This window comes from Tinamus guttatus, unplaced genomic scaffold (assembly GCF_059628265.1).
Source record: "Tinamus guttatus ecotype Peru unplaced genomic scaffold, ASM5962826v1 Tinamus_guttatus_pri_ptg000048l, whole genome shotgun sequence".
NCBI lineage: Eukaryota > Metazoa > Chordata > Aves > Tinamiformes > Tinamidae > Tinamus > Tinamus guttatus.
The window spans coordinates 11,207,876-11,223,381 of record NW_028288582.1 but is presented as its reverse complement, the minus strand read 5'-3'; positions in this window follow the sequence as shown (position 1 = coordinate 11,223,381).

Genomic DNA, 15,506 nt, shown 5'->3' with positions numbered 1-15,506 from the left:
GCACAGAGCAGCTCTGCTGCTCCATGGCAAGGATGCAAGCGGGGCCGAGCGCGGGGCGCGATGCCATTTTTCTTGTGTTCAGCAGTAGCTGCCTCTGGCATTCGGCACATGCCAGACCCACAGGGTGAAGGGAGCTACAAGTGCTTCTGCATGTGCATGGGGCATCCCCTCTGTGCGCTCCTGGGGTCTTGCTGCCTGCGAGCAGGTTCGGGTGCCTGGACTGCTGTCTGCTCCTTGGCGCGTGTGGCTTGATGGGCCATGGTGAGCACATGGGTCCCTGACTGACTTGGGATGGGGGACTCTGCGGTGGCAACGGGGGATTTTCCTTCTGGTTCTCTTTCAGTCCAGTCTGCCTCAGCTGAAAGTGGCAGCAGGTGAGGAAGTTGTGGTGAAGCTTCCTGTTGATTTGCTGCGTTGTCAACATCCTGGTCTTGGGTTCAGAGGCTGTGAATTTGGCATGGAAAGAACAGTGGTGACTGCATCTGATCAGTGAATTCCCAGGCAGCCTCGGTAGCAGCATGAAGTCGCAAGGCTGGGCATTTAGAGAAGGTTTAATGGAGAAGTCCAGGAAAGGACTTCTGCCCTGATGCAGGAGGGCTTATGTCTCTGAGTCTTTTTGCATGCTCAACCAGCCAGCTCTGACTTGGATAATATATGTGATATGAATCAGAGGATCTAGCTGAACAGGTCTGCTGCCCGAGCTGGTTTCTGTCTAAAGTGGTATTGCAAACTTAGGTCTTTTACATTCAGGTGCAGAGGGCAAACAGGGAGCCTGCTGCGATGTTTGGGTGGTTAATAAAGCCTTGGTAAATGCAGCTGCTGTTCTTCTACAGAATCATTTTGAGTTTGTTGCACCTAATACTCTAGGTGATTTAAGTGAGTGCTGCTACCTGAGGTGAAACGGTCGGTGATGAGAGGGTTGACTCTGGGCAAGATGGGCGAGACATGTGTCATGGAGGCCACCAGGGAGGCCAGCGAAGGATTTGGGGATTGCATTTGTTATTCTTCACTTCATCTCCTCTCTTCCTAAATGATTAATAACAATCCATTGCTTAGCCTTTCCAGTGGTTTTGCTAGGCAGTACTGTGTTAATTCCCATTGTCTTTTACATGGCCAGAGGTAAGTTGACTTTTTCAGCTACTTGCTAACAATAAATGATTTAAAGCTCAACTGACACTTGATGGGGCCTTTTACTGCCTGAGTAACCATTTGGCCACTTGTGAAGAGGAAGCTGGTTACAGATGTGGCTGAGAAACCCTGTTGTCCAACAATAATTACATTTGTCAGCAGCAAATCAGAAGAAAATTCTGAAGAGACTTCTACCAATTTGAGAATGAATAACTGAAATAAATTAGCCTACAGCCTGTCCATTCAAATACCTTTATTTTTCTCATGGACCTGAGGTACAATTCATCTTGCTCTGTTGAAGAACTGTCAAGCTTTAAGGCTGAAATTAGAGGTTGCTCAAACCTGGGTCTTGAGATTTAATTCTGTGAACAAGAGATGGATTAGAGTTCAGACCATGACTTTAACTTCATAAACACAGTCCTGTTCATCTCCTGCCTCAGAAAGATAATCTCTCCCTGTGTATTAAGGGATAGTCTCAATAAGCAGACACAAAGCTGAAGCTGCCTATGCTGTTTTGTGGACATATCCATGTATTTTGCAGTAAACTCGCTCTGATAAAATAAAGAGCTACGGATCAGCAAGGTGATCAAACCTAGGCCACCTCCTTCCTCAGAGACCTCAACCCATCAAGCTACAGAGCTACTCTTCGCTCCTGAAACTTTTTCCTCTTTTCCAAACAAGGAACCCTGCATCAGCAAGTTAGAGGGCAGATGTCCTCCTCTTTCTCTGTGACTCTTCCCCAGCCTGGTAGCTGAGTGCTTCCCCCGACCTGGGGGGTGCTGGTTTGAACTGATTTGTGTGAATGCTTCCCATTTCTGGAAGCACATACTGTTTCCAGAAGCTAATCAATAGGCTGTTCCTGCAAGGTGGCTATGACCACCACGTTGTTCCTGATATGGCCTACATACACTCCTAGGCTTGCCTAGTTTCTGCTTTCTGGGAGGTCCAAAGCAGGAGGTAGATGTCTGTCTTTTCAGGTGAGGATAGATTCATATGTATGTAGAGGATTTCAGATCAAATTTCTCCTATTAGATGTCTGAATCCTGGATTTGGCTTTTGAGCAACATACAGGAGGGAATTCAAGGCTGCATCTGAAGCCACTAGCAAATAGGAACACAATATTGCTCAGGATCACAGTGGGATATAACGTACTGGAAACTAAACTTCAGTTTTCAGATTTTGATAGCATTGAGATGATTAGTTAAGAAAGCTCCCTAGGGAAAAATGAAGGAAGAAAAATTCTTAAAGATGGCATGAATTCTACTTAAAAACAATAATAGTCTGGAGGGCATGTGTGTTGCTAACAAAAACAATATTAGGCAGACAAGGAGTAAACCAATGCAACTGAATGGCAAGGCTTGAGAGGTTATTTGACTGAAACAAAAATCCTTCCAAATTTAAAAATCTAACCGTAGCTTACTAATAATTGGTGTATTGATTAACATAAGGACTGGTAAAGAAGTAAATTTTTAAAAAAATACACTGGACTGCGAGCAGCTATAGGCATAAAATGAGAATGCGTTAGGTGTATCAGTCAGAGTAGAAATAATTAATTGGTTGTTCAGAAACTGGATCACTGAAGATTAAGGGTAGAAATTAGAGCAGATGAAGATGTTGCTGAGAATCTAAATGATTTCTGGGCATCAGTCTTCAGCACAGAGAATATTAGAGCAATACCTACTGAGACTTGCTCTTTTCTGATGTGTCAGAAGAAGAGGAGCTGGAACAAATCGATAATTTAAAAAGCAGTAAGTCATCAGGCTCCAGATGGTATGTCAAAGAGTTCTGAAGGAGTTTAGTATGAAATAGCTGATCTGCAGCAGAAAATATGCCTTCCCTAATTAAGAGCTGCTACTTCATCAGAGAACTGGAGGGTAGCATCTATACCTGCAGTTAAAAATGGCATTGAGATGATCTGAGGAAGTACAGGCTCTTTTTACACAGCCTTACGTTTCTACCTTATAAATTAGCTGAAAAGTGAACTTAAAGTAAGGAGGAAAATAAATAAATAAGATCAGCCCCAAAATTCATGGAAGATTGTGACATATTAGGATCTGAAGAATGAGGTATTTGCAAAGAAGAAAAACATGCCTTATATATTACTATTCTAACTAGGCCAATCTAGTCTTGGATGAAGAAATATCCTGCTATATGACAGCAATTACTGCCATATAGGTAAACTTTGGAGGACCTTTGACCTATGTATCATAGGCCTACGTGTAGGTAGGGTGGCAATATGTTGTCTGGAATTGGAGAGGATTTTGCTGTGCAGCTTTTGGCTGACGTGACTGTGTATTCAAAAAGCCCTGGCCATCCTTAGCATCTCTTTACTGTATTGGTCCTGTGACTTTTTCCAGGTGACACCAGTGATCTATTTCCAAGCTCTGAGAAAGGTTAGCAGCAAGGTGTTTCTGTCCCTGTGTGGGGAAAAGGTGAATATTAGTGAGAAAGCTGATGCATTGTTATTTTTTAAGTCCTGTAGAGGACGCAGAAACCCTTCTGGGGAATGCAGGAGGGGGAAAAAGACTGAGAGCTGAGGAGCACCAGGCAGTGTGGTTTGTCTGAAAGACAGTGCAACCCTCGGGGATCTAAATTCCCCCAAACTGGGGAATTTGAGCAAGGGTCCTGCAAGCAGTAGCGTTGTGTTGAATGCACAAGCCATTCAAGTGACTGGTAGAAGAACACTTTAAAAACAAAACACAAACAAACAAACAAAAAACAAAACAAAAAACAAACATTATCTTATCTTACATCTCTTATTTGGTAGGAAAAGTCTAGGTCTGGCTGCCCGAATCTTCTTTATCTCTGCTAGTGACACTGCTAATGGTGTCTGTGTGTGTATATATACATATGTTAAATAGCTATAAGTAGCTGTGTGAAAGGAGAAATTTATTGTTAGAGAAACAGAAAATGATCAGAGCAACAAACCTAACTTCAAAAGAAACGGGAAGAGGTACTACATTAACTTCCCTGAGATCCCATGCAATTTCAATGGGAGCATCATTTAAAAGCATCTCTATGTTTATAGCGAATACTCTGGATGCCTTAGAGCTGATATGGCATCTGAACCTTTACCCTGAACTGCCTGTTTTTTATATCAAATTTTATGCAAATTTTGGCCCTCGTGGTCTTTGTCATGCACTGTTGCAGAGATACCCTCCTGCTTCCACACTGCCAGTGAAGCCAGACAGCTGCACAGAAACCCTCAGGACTACTTCTATAGAATGGGAATATTCTATTTCTATAGAATAGAAATACTACCTCAATGGCGTGATTCCGTGGATTAAAAAAAATAGACATTAAGAAATATTTAATGCCCAGATCATTAATAAATAGAAATCAGTGTGTTCATCAGCTTCAGAAATGGTTATTCATCTTTTTTTTTGTTTTTGTTTTTTTCAGACAGACCCTGGATCCACTTTCTTGATTCTGCTTCTTTATCCTTTCTTTTTGCCCTGTGTATCATCTTTGTCTTTTTGTTAGAACTCTGCTTCCATGGTTCCCTCTCTCCCTCCTTCCCAGGATCACCATTTCTCCCAGATGTGTGCTGCTGCTGCTGCTATTCATCTTCCTCTGTCCCTGCTGCTGCCTCCTCATGACACTGCCAGTTCACAGCTGCACTGACCCTAATGCAAAGCCAAAGCCAATTAAGCCAGCACAGCTAATTAGAAGGCATAAGATGCTAGGCGTTGCTTTTGAGCTTGAGATGGTCATGCATGTTGCTGGTTGGGAAATACTGATGTATAATAACCTTAAATGATAAAACCTAAAAAATGGATTTATAGGCTTCTGGAACAGCACTGCTGCATTTACCTCTGCTATATTCTCTGCAGTTATTTTCATGTCAGTAGGCTGCAGTATCCAGCATGTTTAGTGTTTCACTAGGCATTCGGTAGGGAACAGCATCAGCAACAAAACACTGTTTTTAAGACTGATAAACTAGACTGCAGACTTCAAGGGGGCTCTGCATCACCTTTCTATTTAAACTCCTTATGCAGAGTCGCAAAAGGGAGAAAAGGTTGGTACCGAGGCTACCTTTAAATTAGCTAATTTAGATGTCAAATCAGCTTAGCCATGGCAGCATGGAGTACAGCAGCATGGCTGATTCGCTCAGCTTCCCAAGGTCCCAAGGGTCCTGCCACTCAGCTGTTTCAGTACTTTCCTGCTAGAAAAGTCTCCCTTCTCTAACACTGCCAGATGCAGGGGTTTGTGTTGTGGCACAGTAATTCAGCTGCCTGCACAAGCAGTTTGATGTGATGTATGCTGCCCCGGTCACACATTGGGCTTTTCTGAATGCAAGATCCACAGCAGAGTTTAATCTCTCACATCTAAGGCTCATTATATTCGGGTCCCTCCTTTCCATTTCTGAAAGCATCTGTAACTGTTTCTCATGAGCTCAAGAGGGCTAAGACCCTACAAATGACGTGAACTGCTTGTTTATCAAATGCTGCTTTAGATCTGGTTTCCGTCTCTGAGTCTCCAACCAACACGCAGTGATCCCATTACCTTTGCATCAGTAGAAGAGCAGGCAACTGTGGCATTTCTTTCCACAGCTGATGTTACCCTGGACTGAGTAACACAATAAAAGGGTGGAATTGGTAGTAGTTAGGTAAGGAATTTCTCAAAAATATTCATCATTAAGATGAAGAAAAATTTCCTCCTCAGCAGCAGGGCTACAGTGTGAAAAATTGAAAATTATAGGAACAATCTTGGTTTGAATCTTGACTTGGTTTAAAAATAGTTTAGAAGAGTTTAGGATGCTAAGATGTCCAAATTGTGAACGTTTAGCTTGGCTCAAACTAGCATTAAAGTATAGTTTTTTGTTTGTTTGTTTTAAGATCATTTTTGCCATAAGATGACAAATTATAACTATGTACTCTGTGGTTTTCTTCTTTTCAGCTTTATGGATTAATGTGATATTTAGTGAGCTGGCAGACAAACTGTTTTTCTTTAGCTTTTATTTCAAAAAAGAAAAAAAAAAGTGTGGAAGAGTAGAATTTCTGATCTTTTGTCTAGGAAAGGTTGCTATGATTTATTCTGTTTTTCTGCTTGGAGCAGCCAAAGTAGAGGGAAGTTGAGGCCATTTTATTTCTGAAGAGGTGTATTACTTTGTATGGTAAGCTTTTGGCAGCACAATTTCCACAGCTATAGAGCTCGACTGTAAGTATCTAAACTTGGGCAAGAAGCCATGGTGGTTTATACAGCCGTCACTGGTTTACACAGCCATCTAGCACTTAGGCTGGAGAAGAAGGTCCTTCTAGAGGAGCCCTTTGACTTCATAGGTTTCAGGGCTAGTGAATACTGCCAGCTCACTGTTTGAAGTTCCTTCTGCTCTGAGGTCAGCTAAATTTCACCAGGACATGCAGCCCCAAATACTGCAGCACCTGGTGAGCAGCTGCCTCTGAGCTCCCTCTGTAGATTAGTATTTGACACTTTTTTTTTTTTCCCCTTGGGAAATCATAATCTTGAGAAAGCATAAGAAAACTCTGCCACAGCCCACCAAGGAAAGGAAACAAGTTTACCCTGTTTGGGCATGCAGAATACTTGAGTCCTGGAAACTGATTTCTGGGGACTTGCTTGACTTTGAGTTCAACTGCTGGAGGATGCAAGTATAGAAATAGAACTTTTTTTTTTTTTTTTTTTTTTTTTTACTGTTGGTTTTCTCCTCCTATTAGCTGACTGCAGATGAGTGATTCACTCACTTAACTTTAGATTGGCTCATGAGATTAAAGAATCCCTACCTGCGCTCATATTTTAAATGCTGCCTGCCATTCCCTTCTAAACAGACAGCTGAGTGATAACAAGTTTGAACCTAAACGGCCTATTTTCTATTTACCACATTAAAGTCTAGCTGAAGGCATTCAAAGTTCAGTGTAGTGTTAAAGAAAGTGATTTACTATTTTCTCAAAACATATTGCTTCTTTTGCTGATATGCCCTATTGAGCTCAACAAATGTAATACCTTTATGATGATGATAATCCAAACCTGTTCGCTTTCTAACGAGATTCAAGGTGGCACTCGCATTCTCTTCTGCATGTGATTAGAGCAAGCAAGGGGATCCGGAGAGCGCCCTGGCCTCTTGCAGCTCCCTGCGTGGGGCTGCTGTGGGGAAGCCAGAGGAGACTAGGGGCTCCTCAGGGTTCATCACCGACTAGCCGAGAGATGCTGCCTTCGAAAACCCAGTGCTCAAGGATCCAGGTTTTGTTTCCTGTTGCATCAGTCAGTTAACATGTTTTTTTAAGGAATGAATTAACACTGATCAATTGAGCAGGATTTGTCCTTTGGCCTGTAGATAAGATATTATACCTTTGTGGCACAGAAAATACGTGGAGACAGAATATTTTCTTGCCCCTAGATCAGCCTTTCTTTCTGTGCCTGGTGGGTTGTAGCTGGCTGCAGGTCTCTGCATATCCACATTTCCAAGACTGAGGAAAAAAAATGGGAGTTGCAGAGCTTCAGCTGCTGCCTGGGCGTTTAATGTCTGCATAGACCTAATAAGAGTGATCAGAAAAGCTGATCAGAAAATGATGTACTATTCCATGTGTAATTTTCAAGTAAGATATTGGTTTCTGCAACTTTTTTTTATTCATAATGGAGCCCATTTCCTCAAGCTGTTCAGACTCCCACCTCAGCCTTTTATTTTTCTTCCTCATGAAAGTGGCATCGTTTCTCCTGTTTGAATAATTTGAATGTAGCACACAGCATTTTGCTGAGACTTAAAATTTTGGTGCATTACAAACAAACATGCAATGGAAGTGTTTTCTGGCAAATTCCAGATGGTGAGAACATGATTACAATTAGAGTGCTTCTGTAACCAGTGTGGGAACATTCCCCGTAATGAACATTTTGTTTGTCCCAGAATCATTCTCCCTCTTGACAATTTTCTTTAGTTCTTGTCTCCCGTTGCAAGGTGGCTTCTTAAATTTTTCTTTTTCTTTTTTTTTTTTTTCCTCCTTACTCTGATTGTCAGTAGATGTTAGCATAGATGTGTCAATCCTATGGCTTACTGAGCCTCCTATTTAGTTCTTCCAGATCTGAAAAGTGTCTTTCTTTATTTCCAGTTTTCTTGGAGTGTATCTCAAGCTAAGCTTCAGGATTGTTTAGGATCATTACGCTGACATAAACAGAGCTTTATTCTAATAATGGTTAGTAGCTTTATTCAAGTAATGGGTATTCTAATAATGCCCTTTTTCAGACAATCAGCATCTGTAAGGGAAAAGAGACCCTCCCCCACCCCGAAGATACATTTTTAATATAAATAATTTATTTTTGTTTCACTTAGCTGGTGAAACGCGTGCTGCTCGTGTTGAAGCAGCTTGCCAGACAGGTGAGCCATGCAGGGGGAGCGCAGGCACGTGCTATGATGTGAGCTATGCAGTCCTGCTCTCATCTTCAGCAATTTTTCCTGTCCCGTCCTGGACGCGCAGGGAGAGGATGGCAGCAACACTCCTGCTGCGCTGCAGGGAGGAGAGAGCCCAGCCTGGCCAGGGCAACAGAGCTGAGAACTGATACTTTTGGTGCATCTAACGAGTCACCACTTCTCCATGTCTGGATCTCCCTCAGTTCAGCCCTCTGAACGCCTATCTTAAGTGTTGTAGTGGTCGTGAATCTCTTACCTGGAAACCAGTGAAACTGGTAGTGAGTCTCCTATTTGGAAACTTCCATAGGCAGAATTAGACTAAACAAGCCAGCAATAAAGCACCTCTACCTTCACGTCTGCTTTTACAACTTCTTATAATTCCTTGAGCTGATCCCTTCACTCTTCCAGTTGCTTGTCACAGTTTTCCTACGTCAGCACAAGGCTCAGGCAACCTTATCAATCAGCCATCCTGCTTTGGGCAACAGATTCATTAACAGGAATTATTTGCTGGAAGTAGAGATCTTACTCATTTTAAGTTGGTAGGAAGAATAGTCGATGTTGGCAGTGGAATTGGAGTAAAACCATGGTCCAGTGCACACTGAGGGTGGCTAACTCTGTCACCGAATACGTAATCCCTCTTTTGGAACAATACATCTGACAGCTGAACCCATCTTCATCATTAATTCGGATCCTGACAGGAAAAATAAACTCTCCTCTGTAGAAGACATTGCTTATCCTTCACGTACGCTAGAGCGATGGCTTCTAACTGAGCACTGAACCCTTCTTCTTTGTGCTTTTCCAGTTCACTTGATGTGGCTTAAAAAAAAAAAAAAAAAAGAGAAGATGTATTAATCACACAAATGCCTGGTGGAGGAGAAGGCTCATGTCAAAAGGTTTAAGCTCTAGGTTCAATTTGGATGAATGCCTAAAATTTAGTTCTGAACCAGTGCTAGTCTTTGAATTTATAAATACTAATATCCACCCGAGATTCTGGTCCAAAGCAAGAGCAAAACTTTTATTCTGTTCAGGTTCCTTGCCCACTTATCACCATAGCAAATGAGCCCTTTTCAGACAAGCAACAAGTGGCATGACCAGCAACCATGTAGCATTTTTACTATCTTTCCAGCAGTTTTGATGAGTAGCCAAGGTCTGTCTTTTCAGGCTGATGATTTAAAAAGGCATCTGATATTTTTGAGGAGATTTGCAAAATTGAATATAAATTCTCTTTCTTTGGGAATTTTCTTACTCTCATTTGGCCCTGCTTAATCAAATTGGAGCCTCATTTCCCGCCAGCATCCATTCCTCTTCCCAAAGCTGCTGAGTGTGCAGGTGTCCCACCATAACAAAGTGTTTCGCCAAAGCAGCCACTGCTCAAAAGCAGCCTGCTCAAATTAGATGAATTAGTTTGATCACAGCTGAAGGCATGAGACTAGGATGGGGATAACACTTCAGTTATGATAAAATTGGGGGGAAAAAAAGGCTCATGTATTTGAAAATGAGAAATTTTTCTTGCCATAGGAGAACAGCAATAGGATTTAGAGATGACATCAAATAGATGAGTGAAACACTGGATTTGGAGTTAGACACATGATGAAGGTTAAGAAACTCATTGGAAGTTTTCTTTTCTGAATAATAGAATCCCAGGAAGAAATGTCCATGGTGCCATGTAACCAAATACACACACATCAAACAGCAGGCTGAAAAGATGTATTTGTGTGTTGACGCTGTATCCAACATAAATAAAATCATGCTGTAATCTCTTGGTAACAGACTGTCTGGATGGATTTCGGGAATTTTCAGCTTCTGTTTAGTGTGAAAATATCACCAGGGCAAGGCATTTTGTGCTAATTTGCAATTTCTATTTCCAGTGTTGAGACAGACAGCACAGAGAAAGTGTTGCCTTTCTGAATTCTGTATAGATTTGATTTGGGCCTTGGCATAGGACAGAGGGTGTTTAGCAATATTTTATTCTGAAGGAGGTCTTTTGTTTGCAAAAAGGTGAGGAGAGTGGAGAACTTCTTTTCTTGACAAGCAGTGACTTAATATCCTTAGTATTTGATGCTTGTATTTGGTCTTAATTGATAGTTGTTGAACCACTGTCTCAGCTCATCCACATGCAATTCATAATATCCATCATCCTAGACTGAGCTGGTTAGTTGACAATGTTTCTTCTGTTACTGACCTTGATGAATGGTCAGCACTTGCTGCTCTCACTGGTCCTTTGGAATCAACAGGACTGCTCAAGTCTAGGCTCAGAAAACAGTACTTTTTTCTTTTTCCTCCAGGATTTGGTCTGGGGAATGCTTTTGGAACACTTTGAAGCCTATGATTATGTCTGCGTATTAGTTGAGCTGCTTCCAAGCAGGGTGGTAAGTTTAGGGGTAGAGATTTGGGGTATGTTAATAGAATAATGGGTGATGTTCCTTGTACTGGGGCAAACTATGCAGGGTGTAGTCCTCATTGCCCCTTCCAAAGGTAAGCTCTAAGTGAGCAATCTCATATAAATTTCTAGCCAAGTTTAATTTGTTACTAGTTTTATTTTTATTTTTTTTTTCCTCTGATAGATTGAGGCGGGGCAGGCAGGAAATGAGCATTTGTTTTATACCTAGGTCATTATCAGCAGGTTGGCAGAATCACAGGAATCAATGCAGTAAGACCATCTTGACTGTATATTCGCATAGTACTTGGAAAGAAATGGGCTGAAAAAGGATGATTCTAGTTTAGAAGTAATTAAGGTGATCACTTCCATCCCCAGAATTATTTGATTCTTACTAAATACTCCTATTTGGGGTAGCATTAAGCTTTGGATGATACAGCCATGCTCTTCTGGCCCAGCAACTTAAAATGTCAGGGATATCTTCCTCATTCAGAGTTTTACTCTCACTTCCCTTTTAAGCTAGGGAAGCTTTAAAGATCATTTTCTCCATATGTGTGTATATATATATTAAAGTCTTTTCTGAAGTATGCACCATGGTTAAGGCACAAAATGCTGGATTAATTCTTGTCTTGTGTCACTACGAGGTCTTTTTGCTTGACATAGTCTAGACTATACCTTTTTCCCAACTGGCCTTGAACAAGCCAAAGATTTAAGTTCTGCTTATTTCTTATTTATAGGCTGCACTGCGTATCTAATCCAATTCCTGTTATCTGGTGTTACCTTGATAATGAATACTGCTCTTGTTTTGTATGACATTGATTGCTTAAACCTCCTTTGCACTATGTGCAAGCACACTCACATGCCTAGATCAACTACAAAATTTTCTGTGGAGATCCCTACCAGCTAAGAAGATAACTGCCACAGGATTGGAAACTGGAGAAATCAGCAGATAGACTTTTGTCAAAATCTCAGAAACGTTTGGTTTCCTCTGCAAGAGAGAATGTGGGAACAAGTCTGGAATGCCTGGAAGTGGTGCTACCCATCTCACATGTGCCATCACCAAGAAAAGCTTTGCAGGGCTGTCCTGTCCAGCAGATGCTGCAAGGGAGGTTTGGAGAACTGCACCTCCAGATTAGGTTTTCCACATCAGTGTTGGTATACCGTTGTTTAGCACCTATTTGTCTCCCCCGTAGACAAATATCTCCCTCTCTCCTCAGACAACAGCACCATCTTAAGAAACATTATCTTTGCAGAAAGCATCTTAAACTAGGGAAATACTGCCTCTTTCCTGCTTTGGCGTACTCATTTATTCCTTCCCCATTGCATCATTCACTAAAGAAGATTATTGTAAAATCCATTTAAAAAGTACAGTAGTTTGAAAGATTTCTAGAGGGCATCAAATCCAGAGGGAAATGCCATCCTCCAGTGAAAAAGAAGGCTTCTCTTTTATTACAGTCATTTCTGCAAAAATCAAGCACAGAATTACACGAAGCTCTTTTTTTCTGCTGTTCAAGGCAGCAATAATAATAAGGTATCTTTATAAGGCTGAGAGAGGTAATTATACCTGGGAGCAAATTTTAATTTGACTAAAGCTTGCCGTGGTGGGCAAAGACTCTGAAGCTCAGGCGTTAAGTTATGAAGAAGCTGCTTGGCCGTCTAAAATCACCTCTAAAAGCATGTCAGTTTTTAGAATGCTGCTGTGCAACATGGAAATCTCTCCTAAATTATTTGTTCGTGATTGCAGTTGATATGCAGAATATATTTAATTAACTATTAAGATTGTGCTGCTGGTTGCATGTCAATCATCCTTTGTTTGGTTCAAGTTCTAGTTGGCCTAGACTGGGCCAGTAACTGGGATCCAATTAAACTGTTAGGAGTGAAAATTAAGGCCTCTGTGACATCTTGTTTTACTGTACACAGCACCTTTCAGCACACTTTGAAGCCCTTTGAGAAGTATTTCTACCCCTACGCCCACTGATTTCAGCACCCACCCTTAATGCATTTAGCAACAGGGCTGTCTGAAACCTCTCTTTTCCTTGTGTCCTTAGTACTTGAGGCTTGCAGTTTGGCCATCAAGAAGTTATCCATTTATTTATTTTTAAAAAACCCACGGTTTAGAAAGATCTACCCTAAATGGTTTGGGTTCTTACTCCCTTTGTGCATATTTTTGCTTTGGCTGTGGTGGCAAACTGTCATTTGTGTGCCAGGTTGCTCATGTAGGTGCTCACCAGTAAAACTTTGTGTATATGCTGGCAGTAACCAGAGAGTAACCAAGCTTGAGCACGCTCAGGAATATTAGTGCCTAAAGAGCCGAGCCAGGCTGCGTGCCCTGAGACTTATCCCCCAGCACGGGTATAACAGCACCCGTGCTGACCTAACTTGTCCTTGTGTGAATCTGGGCTGCAAACATAGAGGTTAGCCCAGGTCCAAGGGACCTGCCTTCTGTTGCTCTGATGTTTTCCTTTACGTTTACTCATGAAAAATGTGACAGGAAAGCTGTCAGTGATCATTATCAAGGGGGAACATATCTGCATCAAAATAAGGTGGGATGTATACAAGAGAGAAAAGGACTGGGTTTGCATAAGCAGTTTGGGCTCAAAAGCACTCCTGGAAAGGAATGTGCTTATGGGGAACCCTCTTGGTGCATACAGCAAAATCTAAACCAAAGGACAGATGTTTTTCCTCCAGCAGCAGTGTGGGGTTTATTATTATTATTATATATGAAAAAGAATTCCCTTTTGAGATTTTGCACAGGTAGCATTACAATACTTTAAAGCATTAGGGAATTTTTGTTGCTGAAATGATCAGATGTCCCTGAGTATATATAAAATAGCATCTTCCCTAAATGACTAGTCCCCCTTGGCATCTGTCTATCTTTCTTCTGCAGAAAGGGAGGATTCTTGAGGAGTTGAGCCAAAAATTTTCATGTGAATTTTGGGCAGACTCCTGACTGCCAAGCTGACATCAGGAAGCTTTAGTTTAGCTTCACTAAATTCTCCTTTTGTCTCGGATAACTATTTACAACATGACCATTCAGTGGCTCCTTGCTTGCAGCTGTGTTGAACAAGTTCAGAATGAAGTACAGCTGAAAACAGATGGTCTGGTGCTATGTGATTTAGTGATGACGTGTGTGTGTGTGTTTGGTGTTTTTTTTTTTTTTAAGATTCCCTGTTAACTCATATATATCTGGCAAAACCGGGAGCCTCTGGCCTCCGAGAGGTGTCCCTCCAGCCTCTAGGTGAGCAGGCCCAGCCTTGGGCTGGACGTGGTTCTCACTTTCATAGGAAGAGGCTTCATTGCGGGGTATCTACGTGATCCAGGTGCAGGGATGCTTCGAGGGCAGCAAGAGGGGTTGTTGGGATCAGCGGAGATCGCTGCCCTGCAGAGTGGATCTTGGGGTGTGGGGAAGTGGGCAGGGGATAGCGGGTGTCTGCTTGGGGTGGGAAATGGTCGTATGAATGAAGGGATGGTCCTAGGTCAGAGAATCTCAAACAGGAGACGTGATTTCTGCCGACAGCTCCCTGTCAGTTCTCCCTGAATGCTGCATTCCTTTTTTCCTGACTGTTCAGAATTGCCTCAATAAGAAATAAATACCATTGCCTTTCAGGGAAGAATCAGGAATGCAGAACAGCACTGCCACATACAGCCTATAGATGATGTAGGGACTGATTCAGGTCACACTGAAGTCAAAATGAGTCTTCCAAGATACTCCGGTCAGAGCTGACTCTCAAAAGGACTTTCTGTCGTATGCCCTGCAAATGGAAGGCACATCTGAGCCTTGAAAGGTTGATCTTTTTTGGACTCCTGGGATGTTTGCTCAGAAAACTCTCACCACTGTGTGCCTCATAGATTAAATATAAACACCATTTACATCTGCTTAAAATCTGAATTGAACTTGAACTTGAAATTTATGTTCAGTCTAGTCGTGAATATAGCTGCTGTTAAATTGCTCCATTAAATATAAAGCAAAGTTTAATCTGCTGTGTTTTACTTCCACAAAGTGCTTTTAAGCACTAGCAATGTTCTTTCATAGAGTTTCTTTAACTTTATGGAAACTGAATTTTATTTCAAGGCTTCTCTTTTTTTTTTTTTTTTTTTTAAAAAGGGGAGGGTTGGGGGGGAAGATTTTTAGGATTAAAGTAGCCATAAAAACAATGAAGACATTCAAAAAAGAAAATGAAGGAAGGATTAGCAATTCAAGGAAGGATTAAACAGAAAGTTTTGGAGCCACTTGCTAGTCTTCCTATCCAAATATCCTATGTGGTAAAAGCTATAGTAAGCAGATTACCTCAAGTTCTCATGGAAAACAGTACAAGCACAATCCAGAAAGGCAATTGCTTTTTCATTCAAATAGGTTATTTTCAGCTTACAACATGAAGTTAATTACCTCCTTTTTTTCTCCTTGTCTTTCCTGTAATGGTCCTTCATATAGGTTTAGTCATCCTTGAGGGCAGCTGCTCCATCTATCCAGCAATTGCCAGATGATTACGTCTTTAATGCTTTCACTGAGCACTTTGCTGGTTAACCTCCTTAACTGGAGTGCTTCTTATTGATATTTATGTCTTGTCAGCACAGAGGTTCATTAAGCATTGGTAAATGACATGTTTTTATATCTGCTGACACTAGAAATGCAAAATGATC